This window comes from Lynx rufus, unplaced genomic scaffold, assembly GCF_022079265.1.
Source record: "Lynx rufus isolate CCGP_SWC_20201006 ecotype Redwood Valley unplaced genomic scaffold, mLynRuf1.p SCAF_19, whole genome shotgun sequence".
NCBI lineage: Eukaryota > Metazoa > Chordata > Mammalia > Carnivora > Felidae > Lynx > Lynx rufus.
Window position 1 is genome coordinate 15,379,945 of NW_025814833.1, and position 12,345 is coordinate 15,392,289.

The window sequence follows — 12,345 nt, forward strand, 5'->3', positions numbered from 1 at the left end:
TAAATACATTTTCAGACATGCAGTTACCAAAACTTTTTCTTCCCGTGCATGTTTTCTCAAGAAGCAACTGGAGGACATGCTTCACTAACCCCAAAGAGTAAACCAAGATGGAAGAAGACACAGCATATAAGAAACAGAGGATCCGACACAGAAGATTGGAGTAGGAAGACAGAGGGCTCCAAGTTAAAAAAAAAAGGAGGAACTGATAGATTATCTGTTAATTTAACTGTGTTAAAATTTATATGGAGGGTGCCTGCATGGCTCAGTCAGTTAAGCATCTGGCTTTGGCTTAGGTCATGATCTCACAGTTCATGAGTTTGAGCCCGGCATCGTGCTCTCTGCTGTCAGCACAGCCTGATTCAGATCCTCCGTGCCCCTCTCTCTGCTCCTCCCCCCACCTCAAAAATAAATAAACATTTTTTTTAACTTAAAAAAGTTACACTGAAAGTTTGTTGGATGGTTTGGAAGGGCTGTCATTACATAACTGCACTGGCCATGTGCTGTACAAATCTAAGGAACACCATACAAAACACACAAAGCAAATGAAAAGGAGGAACAATTATTAAATCCAGGAAAAGAATAAGTTGTTTAAGAAAGGAAATATAACCATAATATAGTACTGGCTCATCAGTGAATTCTTTTTATGTAATCATAATGATATAAACAGAATAGTTGATCCCAAAATTGCTGTAATTCTACCAAGAAGATGAGGAGGAGAGGAGAGGTGGAAAGGTAAGAGAGCTAAATAGTCCATGGCCATACCACACTGAACATGCCCAAATTCACCTGATCTTGGAAGCTAGGCAAGGTTGAGCTTGTTTACTACTTGTATGGGAAAAGTAAATAAATCATGATATATCTATGCAAAGGAATACTATGAAGCCACAAAAAAGAAAGGGCTGGAACTATATGTACCCATTTGAAAGGTATTTTTGATGCATTAAGTGGGATATAAAATCAGTTATAGCCCAATGTGTATTGACTAATCCTATTTTTGTTTAGAAATATGGGGGTGCCTGAGTGGCTCAGTTGGTTAAGCATCTGACTTCAGCTCAGGTCATGATCTCGCAGTTCGTGGGTTCAAGCCCCCGTGTCGGGGTCTGTGCTGACAGCTCAGAGCCTGGAGCCTGCTGCAGGTTCTGTGTCTTCCTCTCTCTGCCCCTGCCCCACACGTGGTCTGTCTCTCTCTGCCTCTTAAAAATAAAGAAACGTAATAAAAAAAATTTTTTTAAAGACCTCTCCCTTTAAATAAATAAAATAAAATACAGACCTCTGCTCTTGATGCTGAGGGCAGATCTATCTCCAGTGAAGAGGGCCTAGCCTTTAAAACCAGAGGTCCCCAACTGTTGGAGGCATCATCTCTGGCTACTCTACCATGTTGGCTTTGCAAGGGCTCAGGGAGGTCAGAGGCCTGTCTCTTGGGGCAGTGGGTGGTGGGGAGCAGAGGCTGCTGTCATAGGAGGCCTACTTGAGCAAAGTCTCTCTGAGCTTGAACCTGACTTCTCAGCCCTGCGTGTGAAATTGGGAGAAGCCCCAGAGGGTGGAGGCTTTGTCTCTGGGCATTGTAATCGGCATTAGCTGAGGCTACCACTTGCTGTATATGGTTCTGCCGGATGTGTCCTGCACAAGGATGCACATTTGAAGGTGTATGTGGGAGGGGAGTAAAATCTTCTAGCCTTGTGCCCTCCTGCAAGAATGCCACTACCGGCAGAGAAAGGCAAGTTTGTTTTACAACTGGCCTATCCAAAGGGGTGCCATTTTCTTTCTTTCTTTTTTTTTTTTAATTTTTTTTCAACGTTTATTTATTTGTGGGACAGAGAGAGACAGAGCATGAACGGGGGAGGGGCAGAGAGAGAGGGAGACAGAATCGGAAGCAGGCTCCAGGCTCTGAGCCATCAGCCCAGAGCCCGACGCGGGGCTCGAACTCACGGACCGCGAGATCGTGACCCGGGATGAAGTCTGACGCTTAACCGACTGAGCCACCCAGGCGCCCCCCCCCCTTTTTTTTTTTTTTGCCATTTTCTAATCAATTCACCCTGAGGGGGCACTTTTATTTTAGGCAATTTTTCTACTCTGAGGGTTCTGCTAGTGGCCAGCTTGGCCCTCTCAGAAGTACTGAAATGCAGATACTAGGTTTCTAGATCCTAATAGGGGTTGATTAGAAGTCCTGAGTAATCAGAAGCCAGCACTGTAAGAAGCCCTTTCCCCTCGCCTCTCAGAGTGAGTTCTAGCCACTCTCTTTGCCTCAGGCAAATTGACGTAAGAAAATTACTTTGGTCAGATTAGATCAAGATGACAGCCTAAGCACTAGTAACTTTGTCCCTATTGTCTCCTCCCCAAATCCTTTAAAAGGACCAAGAGTGGGATAATTAAAGGCAAGTGTACCATCAGCAGTTCAGAAATTGTAACGAATCCCTTGAGGATAGAAATCAGATATAATCATATCGATAAGAGAGGAGAAGGAGCCCAGTCTAAAACATGCAGGAGAAAATTATTTGAGCAAATCCAGAGAAAATCAAATCTCAGAATGAAGAAATACAAAAAGGGGGGGGGGGCGTGTCCTCTAGTCAATTACAGAATTGCATTCAGAAAACAAAGATCAATTCTGCCCCTCTGTGACTAGCCTGCCTGTCCATCCCTCAACGCACTCCAAAGTTAAAACCTAAAATTTCACACCAAAGTTAAGTGAACGATTTGCTTTGCAAAGTTGGCTTTTGTGAGTACAGGATTCTAGAAAAAAACAGAGCGGACCTTGGTATGTATGATCTAGACTTCCACAAAATATGTGAAAAACAAAAAAAAAAGAAGCACCTCTGGCCAGGAGAGAATACCCTCAAGTCCTCTGCCAAAGTAAAATTGTTTTGGCAATTTACAGAAAGCTAGAGCAATAGCGTTTCTACCTCTTCCAAACCCACCCACTTTATTTATTTATTTATTTATTTATTTATTTATTTATTTATTTATTTTTGATGTTTATTTATCTTTGAGAGAGAGATTGACAGAGTGTGAGCAGGGGAGGCAAAGGGAGACCCAGAATCCCAAGCAGGCTCCAGGCTCTGAGCGGTCAGCACAGAGCCTGATGCGGGGCTTGAACTCACAAACTGCAAAATCATGACCTGAGCCGAAGACAGACGCTTAACCTACTGAGCCACCCAGGTGCCCCTAAACCCACCCACTTTAAAGTGAAGCCTCTTTACCCACCACTTTATTTTTTTAATGTTTATTTATTTTTTTTGGAGGGGGGAGGGCAGACGGAGAGGGGGACAGAGGATCTGAAGTGGGCCCTGTGCTGACAGCAGAGAGACCGATGTGGGGCTTAAACCCACAAACCATGAGATCATGACCTGAGCTGAAGTTGGACGCTTAACAGACTGAGCCACCCAGGCACCGCAGTATACCCATCCACTTAAAAACAGCACATGCAACCCACTTATACAGAGCCTACCTGCTCAGGAGACAGGCCAGTTGGGGAACACAAATCTGCAGAGGAAACCCAGGCAAGCTATGTTTGCTAATGATTTGTCCCTTATTCATGAATATATATGGATAACAAAGAATTACTGAAAATATTTGGAGAAAATCTACGACATAAAACAGAAGAACAAAAATGAATAAATAGTACAATTGACCCTAAGTGGTGAAGGGGAGTGGGGAATGAAATAATATACAGAACAAAACTCCAATTTTCAGATTCTAATTTTTAGGCATATTCGGAACACATTGTAGACATATTCAGAACCTCTATGAATGACTCAGGTAGGCATTACAGCAAAATGAAAAATGAATCCTCAAAACAGGAACATTGTAGAATGTAAGAAATAGTGGTAAGCAAAGAAATATAAAACTTCGAGTTTTCCAAATGCTAGCATAAAATGAGCACCATTTCAGGGGTACCTGGGTGCCTCAGTTGGTTAAGTGGCCAACTTTGGCACAGGTCATGATCTCACAGTTTGTGGGTTCAAGCCCCACATCGGGCTCTGTGCTGACAGCTCAGAGCCTGGAGCCTGCTTGAGATTCTGGGTCTCCCTCTCTCTCTGCCTCTCCTCTGCTTGTTCTCTCTCTCTCTCTCCCTCAAAAATAAATAAATGTAAAAAAAAGATCTTTGAATCAAAAGAAAATATAATTCAGAGCTAAAAATATTAAGAGACAAAAGGATACTAATCCTGATAAAAGTTACACTTGGGGCGCCTGGCTGTCTCAGTCAGTGGAGCATGCAACTCTTGATCTCTGGGTTGTGAGTTCAGGGGGCATGTTGGGTAGAGATTACTTGAAAACAAAATCTTGGAAAAAATAACAATAAAATAAATAAAATCTTGGGGCGACTGGGTTGCTCAGTCAGTTAAGGGTCTAACTCTTGGTTTCAGCCCAGGTCGTGATCTCATGGTTCGTGGGTTTGAGCCTCATGTCAGACTCTGTGATGCCAGTGCAAAGCCTGCTTGGGATTCTCTCTCTCTCTCTCTCTCTCTCTCTGCCCCTCCCCGGCTTGTGCTCTCTCTCTGTCTCTCTCTCTGTCTCTCTCAAAATAAATAAATACCACTTTAAAAAACATAAATAAAAAATAAAATCTTAAACAAAGAGGTACATTCCACCAAGAACATGTGACAATCATGGACCTTAACGCATATAACAAATGAATGAAAGATACACAAAGTCAAGTCTGTTAGAAATACAAGGGCAATAAAAATTTACAAATAACCAATCATAGGAAGGAGATTCCCCCTCTCTTGCTCCCCCTTTCCTCTCTCCCTCCTTCTGTCCATATCCCTTTCCTACCTTCTCCCCTACTTTCCTCTAAAAATATATATTTAGCAGCTAATACATGTCAGGTATTGTGTTAGGTACTGTGAGCACAATAGCAAGCAAAACAACCTTGTTGCCAATCAGTGGAGCTTACAGTCTAGTCAGAGAGACAAATGTTATTCATTTTTTAAAAAGTTTATTTATTTGTTTTGGGAGGGAGAAAGTGCAAGCGGGGGAGGGGGCAGAGAGAATGGAAGAGAGAGAATCCCAAGCAGGCTCCACACTGCCAGCATGGAGCCTGACACGGGGCTCAATCTCACAAGCCTTGAGATAGTGGCCTGAGCCAAAGTCAGACACTTAACTGACTGAGCCATCCAGGCGCCCCGAGACAAACATTATTCAAATATTAATTCAAATACATGTAAAATTATAACTGTGATGAGTGCTCTGTAGGAGAGGTACACAGAGGTGTGAGAGGTCAGGGAAACTTCCCTGAGCAAGCGAAACCTCTCCAGAGATCTGAAAAGTGCATGGGAACTAACTCGATGAGAAAGGAGAAAATATATTCCAAGAAGAGGGAAGGGCATGTGCAAAGGCCCTGTGGCAGGAGGAAGCCTACTGCATATGAAGGACAAAAGAGAGCTGGTGCAGCTGTGGCTCAGTCAGCAAGTGGAGAATTTTAATTAAATTTATATTTTAAATGTTTATTTATTTATTTTGAAAGTGGGGGGGGGTGGGGAGGGCAGATTGAGAGGAAGAGAGAATCCCACACAGGCTCTGCACAGCGCAGAGCCCAGTGCAGGGCTTGATTCCACAACCCTGGGATCATGACCTGAGCTGAAATCAAGAGTTGGATACCTAATCGACCGAGCCACCCAGGTGATTCAGCAAGTGGAGAATTTTATAAAATGACGCTGAGGAGACAGATGTTGGCCAGATTGTACAGGGACTCAGAGGCTATGTTAGTGATTTGTGTCATCCTAAGCACAATAGGGATTATTGAAAGGATTAAAAGTGAAAAAGACAACTCCATCTGTAAAAGGTACTGGATGAGGGGCAAACATCAAAACAGGGAGGTCAATTAGAAGACTACAACTACCTGTCTGGTGAGAAAAGAATATATCTTAGTGGTGGTGAGAGTGGTAGACACTGAGAGAGAAGAGAGCTTTAAGAGGTGCTTGGTGAGCAAAACTGATAAGGCTTCAGGATGGGTGTTGCATGAAAACGGGAGAACCGGGATGTGACAAGGGTGACCTGTCCTGGTTTTCTGGCTCTTGCAAATGGATGGATGATGGTGTCGTTCACCAAGATAAGGAACACTGCAAGAGGACTGGATTATTGTTTCTGATTTTTAGAGGGAAGAGGAAGGAAAGAGTTTGGTTTTGAATATGTTGTGTTTGAGGTGCTTTTGAGACATCCAAGAGGAGATGTATAGTAAGCATGGGATAAAAATATTTGAAGCTCAGAAAAGCTGGAGATACAAATTTGTGAGATAACAGGTGGTAATTGAAATCCCGGATTTGGATGAGATTTTATTTTATTTTTTTAAAATGTTGATGTCTTTTGAGAGAGACAGTGCAAGCACAAGCAGGGGAGTCCAGCATGGGGCTTGATCTAATGAACCGTGAGATCATGACCCGAGCCAAAATCAAGAGTCAGACACTTAACCGACTGAACCATCCAGGCGCCCCAGGATGAGATTTTAAAGTGAGGAGATGGGCTATAACTGAGTTGAATGTTACCATTTAGTGGTTGAACAAAGGAGGATAAGGAGGAACCAAAGAGGTATGAGAAAAGCCAGGAGAGTGATGTGTCAGATAATCCAAGGAAAGGGAATATTTCAAAAAGAGGGGAAGGCTGTGTGGAGGTTCCCCCCAAAATTAAAAATATAACTACCATATGATCCAGCAATTCCTCTTCTGGGTGGAAGAAAACAAAAACACCAATTTGAAGAGATATATGCCCTCCACGTTCATTGCAGTATTATTTTGTTTAAAGATTTTACTAAGTAATCTCTATACTCAACATGGGGCTCAAACCCACAACCCTGAGATCAAGAGTCACATGCTCCACAGACTGAGCCAACCAGGTGCCCCCAGTGATGCATTATTTACAATAGCCAAGATATGGAAATGACCTAAGTGTCCACTGATAGATAAATGGATAAAGAAGATGTGATATATATATATATATACACTGGGATAATACTCAGCCATATAAAAGAATGATATCCTGCCATTTGTGACAGCATGGATGGCCCCAGAGGGTATTAAGTGAAATCAGTCAGACAGAGAAAGACAAATGCCATATGATTTCACTTCTACGAGGAATCTAAAAAACAAAACAAACAAAACAAACAGAAACAGACTCATAGATACAGGAAAGAAACTGTTGGTCACCAGAGAGGGGAGGGGTTGGGGGATGGACAAAATAGGGGAAGGGGATTGAGAGGCATAAATTTCCAGGGGTGCCTGGGTGGCTCAGTTGGTTGAATGCGTTGATTTCAGCTCGGGTCATGATCTCACGGTTCAGGGCATCGAGCCCTGGTTTTGGGCTCTGTGCTGACAGTGAAGAGTCTACCTGGGATTCTCTCTCTCCTCTCTTTCTGCCCCTCCCCTACTCACATGCTCTCTCCCCACCTCCCTCTCTCTCTCTCTCTTTCTCAAAATAAATAAATCAACTGTTTAAAAAAAAGAGGTATATACTTCCCGTTATAAAATAAATAAGTCATGAGGATGTAAAGCACAGCATAGAGAATATAGTCAATAATATTAAAGTAATTGTATGACAGATAATAACTAGACTTATTGTGGGGATTGTTTCATAATGTGTAAAAATATAGAATCACTATGACGTATGCCTGAAACTAATAGGGTATTCTGTGTTGATGATACTTCAATTAAAAAAAAAAAGAGGGAACGGTGACCTATGACAAGAGCTGCCTACAGGGTAAATAAATGAGGATGAAAACATGTCTATTACATTTATAGCAACATGAAAGTCATCTCTTTTCTTTTTTAACTTTTTTAAATGTTTATTTTTGACAGAAAGAGAGAGACACACACAGAGTGTGAGCTGGAGGAGAGGGAGGGAGACACAGAATCCGAAGCAGGCTCTAGGCTCTGAGCTGTCAGCACAGAGCCTGACATGGGTCTCGAACTCACAGACTCTGAGATTGTGACCTGAGCTGAAGTCGGACGCTTAACCGACTGAGCCACCCAGGCGCCCCTTGATGAAAGTCATTTCTGACTGCTCCAGTTATTTATTTCTGCATAATCCACAATCCCAAAATTTAGTGGCTTAAAACAAAAATTTAGTTATTATTTTTTTTACAAGTTTTTAAAATGTTTATTTATTTATTTTGAGAGAGTGTGAGCAGGGGAGGGGCAGAGAGAGAGATTGGTAGAGAGAAGTCCAAGCAGGCTCCACACCATCAGCACAGAGCCCAAAACAGGGCTCAATCGCACAAACCATGAAATCATGACCGGAGCTGAATCAAGAGTCAGACGCTCAACTGACTGAGCCCTCCCAGCGCCCCCAGTTATTATTATATCCCATGGTTATTTGTGTCAAGAGTTCAGACAGGGGACATCAGAAGAAGCTCATGCCAGATGACTCGAATAGTTCTCCAGTGTCTCCTCCTTTGCACCAACACATGATATTATTTGCCTTTTTTGAAATTATTTTTTATTTTTTTCAAGTTTATTTATTTTGAGACGGGGGGGGGGGAGACAGCATGAGTGGGGTAGGGACAGAGAGAGGGAGAGAGAGAGAATCCCAAGCAGACTCCACGCTCTCAGCACGGAGCCTGATGAGGGCTTGATCGCACGACCCTGAGATCATTACCCGAGCTGAAATCAGGTGTTGTAGGCTCAACAGACTGAGCCACCCAGGTGCCCCTGTTCAGTTTTTAATAATTTGAAAATTTTCTGACACCCCAGTCTTATCTTATATTTTCCCTGCCTGGGTCCTACAGCCAACGTTTCTCCATGGAGCCCAGGTTCTTTCTATTGGAGAATGGAGGAAATTTGGTAGTATCTATTAAAGTAAAAATCTACTTAACCTTCAACCTTGCAATTCTATTAGGAATATAGCTTAAGGGGCGCCTGGGTGGCGCAGTCGGTTAAGCGTCCGACTTCAGCCAGGTCACGATCTCACGGTCCGTGAGTTCGAGCCCCGCGTCAGGCTCTGGGCTGATGGCTCAGAGCCTGGAGCCTGTTTCTGATTCTGTGTCTCCCTCTCTCTCTGCCCCTCACCCGTTCATGCTCTGTCTCTCTCTGTTCCAAAAATAAATAAACGTTGAAAAAAAAAATTTTTTTTAATAAATAAATAAATAAATAAACGTTAAAAAAAATTAAAAAAAAAAAAAAGGAATATAGCTTAAAGAGGGGCTCCTGGTTGGCTCAGTTGGTTAAGTGTCCGACTTCAGCTCAGGTCACCATCTCACGGTTCATGGGTTCCAGCCCCACGTTGGGCTCTGTGCTGACAGCCCAGAGCCTGCTTGGGATTCTCCCTCCCTCTCTCTCTCTGCCCTTCCCCCATTCACACTCTTTCTCTTTCAAAATAAATAAATAAACTTAAAAAAATACTTTAAAAAAAGGAATGTGGCATAAAGAAATAATAACACTGTTTTAAAAGAGGTATGTGCAAGCCATTTTTTATGTATAAGCATTTTAAATGCATTATTGTATGTATTAATAATTCATTCAACAAATACTTCTTGCATGTTTATTATGGGTTCATCACTATTTTAGACCTTGGGAATAGAGCAGGGAATTAGACAAAGTACCTATCCTCTTGGAGCTTACAATTTAGTGGGAGAAACGATCAACACTAAAAAATGGATAAATAAGATGAATGTAAGACAGTCCTGCCAGTTGGAGTACTGGCAAAAAATAGATGGTACATTCTAATGCAAGAATTGATGAGTTTAATGAAAGAATATTTACAAAATGGTGAACAATGGTAAGGGAAATAACAAGGAATGATTCAGCACTCAGAATGGGAGAGGGGTGAGAAGACATTACCATAGCTTGTCATTAAGAGGCAAGGGGAGGAAGAAGTTAACTGGAACTTGGAGAGAAATATAGCATTAGGAGAGAGTCACCGGCTAGGAATGTGGCAGCTGCTGAAAAAAATCATGGTAGGGAGGGAGATGGGGAATTAATACCACAACTTCACTCTCTCCCACCCTCCTGTCTCTTCAGGGGGCCTTTCATAGGCACAACCCAAAGGGGAAGCCAGAAGGGCAGGAAGCCTGTTGTTGAAGATCATAAAGCCTATTGTTGCAGGGCTCAGAGCAGGGTGGAAAGGGATAGAGCAGATCTGGACAGGCAACACGAGAATATTCAAGTGCTGTGGGCAAAAGAAGGGGAAAAGAAATAGAAAGTGAAATGGGTCACTATTTTATTTATTTATTTTTAAATATTTGTTTATTTTGAGAGAGAGAAAGAGAGAGAGAGAAAGTGCACAAGCTGGGGAGGGAGAGTGCACGAACAGAGAGAGAGGGAGAGAGAGAGAATCCCAAGCAGTGCCACACTGTCAGTGCATGGAGCCTGATGTGGGGCTTGAACTCACAAACTGTGAGATCATCACCTGGGCTGAAGTCAGATGCTTAACCAACTGAGCCACCCAGGCAGCCCCAAAATGGAACACTATTTTAGATAGTATTAGGATAAGGTAATATTTGAGGAATGGCATGGAGAAAGTGAGGGAGGGAGTCACATGGATATCTGAGAGAAGCACACTCTAGAGGGAGCAAAGTGCAAAGACCCCGAAGTGTTATACACACAGTGAAATATTACACAACAACCAAAATGAGTGAACCACTGCAATGTGCAAATATACGTGGATGAGTCTTAGAAAATTAAATATTGAGGGGAAAAATTATGCTCTGAAAGAGTACATATAGTCTAATAATCTTTTTATTAAAAAGTAAAGATAATAAAAATACATTTTTAAGAATGATATATCTATACATGTATGTATGTACACACACATACACACTCACAAACATGTAAATAAGTACAATAGAATTGTATTAGGAGCATCTGGGTGGCTCAGTCGGTTAGGCGTCTGACTCTTAGTTTTGGCTCAGGTTGTGATCTCATGACTTCCTGGGTTTGATCAAGCCCCAAATTGAGCTCTGTGCTGGCAGCTCAGAGCCTGTTTGGGATTCTTTCTCTCTCCTCTCTCTCTGCTCCTCCCCCACTCGTGCTGTCTTTTTCTCAAAATAAATAAACTTAAAAAAAAAAAAGAATTGTATTAAATAGAGTGCCACAGAGTGATGAACACCAGATTCAGGATGATGGTTCTGAGCCTTGGTTGGGGGTGGGGTAGAAGCAGGGGAATGAGATTGGGGGCCATGTAGTCAGATTTGGTTATTGGGTTCATGGATACTTACTACGTTATTAAAAATAACTAACTAAAATTGAGCTATACTTGGATTAATAAGGAGAATGTGTCATTAATCAAGGATTATGATTAATTTAGTCCTGTTCATCTGAGGACCAATGAAAAAACGACAGGTTCTGAGAACAATATGGACCATGCTTGGCATTCTCGTGGAAAAGCAGGAGGGCCACTGTAGTTGGAGCACAGTGCAGGAAGGGGAGAGTAGCACTAGATGACATGGAGGGATGACTGAGGGCCAGATCGCATAGGGGCTTCAGGGCATGGTGATGACCTTGGACATTATTATAACTGAGATGGGAAGCCACCTGGAGTTTTAAGCAGGAGAGTTATACGATCTGACTTATGTTTTATGTTTTATTTTTTTTTAATGCTTACTTATTTTTGAGAGAGAGAGACAGACAGGGCACACATGAGCAGGGGAGGGGCAGAGAGAGGGAGACAGAGAATCCGAAGTGGGCTCCGGGCTGACAGCAGACAACTGGATGTGGGCCTTCAACTCATGAAAGGTGAGATTATGACCTGAGCCAAAGTCAGAAGCTTAATTGACTGAGCCACCCAGGCGCCCCATCTGAATTAGGTTTTAAAAGGTTCACCCTATCTGCTGTGTAAAAAGTAGACTGTAAGTTGGGGGCAGGCACAAGAGTGGAAGGAAGAAGGCAAACTAAGAAGCTAGTTTAGTAGTCAAGGTGAGAGATGATAGCAGATTTGACCAAGTCGCAGTGGTAGAGGTATGTGAGAAGTGATGATTTTGGATAAAGATATATATGTACTGTATATACATATGTATATATATGTTTTTAAAATTTTTAATGTTTGTTTATTTTTGAGAGAGAGAGAGAGGGCATGCAAGAGGGGGAGAGGCAGAAAAAAGGGAGACAGAATCTGAGAGAGATTCAGGCTCCGAGCTGTCAGCACAGAGTCTGACGCGGGGCTCGAACCCACAAACCATGAGATCATGACCTGAGCCGAAGTCAGACACCTAACCGACTGAGCCACCCAGGCGCCCCTATATATATTTTTTAATGTAAGCTCTAGGTCCAATGTGGGGCTTAAACTCACGACCCTGAGATCAAGAGTTGCATGCTCTGCCAACTGAGCCAGTCTCCCCAGATTTTGGATATATTTTGAAAATAAAGGTGATAGTATTTGCTGATGGACTAGATGTAGGGTGTGAGAGGGAGGACTTAGATG